Source organism: Phalaenopsis equestris, unplaced genomic scaffold (assembly GCF_001263595.1).
Source record: "Phalaenopsis equestris unplaced genomic scaffold, ASM126359v1 Scaffold000761, whole genome shotgun sequence".
In the NCBI taxonomy this organism is placed as follows: domain Eukaryota; kingdom Viridiplantae; phylum Streptophyta; class Magnoliopsida; order Asparagales; family Orchidaceae; genus Phalaenopsis; species Phalaenopsis equestris.
Window position 1 is genome coordinate 4,819,138 of NW_018165201.1, and position 1,310 is coordinate 4,820,447.

Genomic DNA, 1,310 nt, shown 5'->3' on the forward strand with positions numbered 1-1,310 from the left:
GAGAATATCCAACTTGAATTATTATTTTTTATAAACATAAATAAATAGAAACATTAAATCTGTATAAAAATTGTAGCAGTTTACCAGATAAAATCGATTGTTTTCTCACATCAACATTTTTGTCATATTGTTTAATTTACATTCTTTATTCATGCATGATGGCCATACATTCTCTTTATTTTATATTTGGCGCAGTACCGCGGGGTTATGAGGTGGTGGGCGTTATTGTGGCTGAAGTTTGGTAGTATTGCGGTGTTATTGCAGGGTTGCTCCTCAGTGGTGTGGGGTTATGCGGTGGTGGTGTTATTGCAGCTATAGTTTGGTAGTATTGCGGCTGTATTATGGTGTTCTTTGAGCGGTACCGCGTGGTGTTGCGGGGTTATGCGGTGGCGGCATTATCAAAGGGCTTTCGTGGTTGTATTATTGTGTTATTTGCAGGGCGGCAATGTTGCGGGGTTATGTGGCGGCAGTGTCATTGCAGGGTTTTCGTGGTTGTATTATAGTGGTATTGGGGGTTTGCAGAGGCGTTATTGCAAGTTTCATCGTTGTGTATTTGTGTTTTGAAGGTGGTATTAATGGGGTTTCTCGTGGTTGTATTGTGGGTTTGGAGGTGGTGTTATTGGGTGTTATTTTGATTCTTTTCGCTTGAGTTTAGCCCAAATCAAGCCCGAACCTAACATAAGCCCCTTTTCCACTTTAATTCAAGTTACATAAATATGGCAAAAGGCAATTGGTAAATTTTTAGGGGTTGACATGAGGAAAATTGGAGTATTAATTTGGCAATTTTGGAGTTGAGCTTGAAACTTGAAGTGAATAAAATTTGATTTTGAATGTTGAAGTGAATTTTGGTGTAAATTTGATAAATTTGGCAATAAGGCTTGAAATTTGGTGGGGTTGAATTTGGTTTTCGATTTTGTGTGGGATTTGATGTAAATTAAGGTAAATTTGAATTTGGAGTCCATGGGAATTATATTTGAAGTTTGGATCTGATTTTGGGTTGAAATTGGGTGATTTTGGATGGTTTGGATTGAATTTTGGAATGGGGTTGTGAAGTGTAATTGATGTGTATGTGAAGTGGAGTACCTCAAGCCAACTAAGGTCAAAAGGGTTTCTGTATATAGATATACATATATACAAATACATATATACATAAATACGCATACAGATATATATATACACACATACAGATACACACACACACACACACACACACACACACACACATATCTACACACATACAGATATACATATATACACATACAGATATACATATACACACATACAGATATATATATATATATATATATATA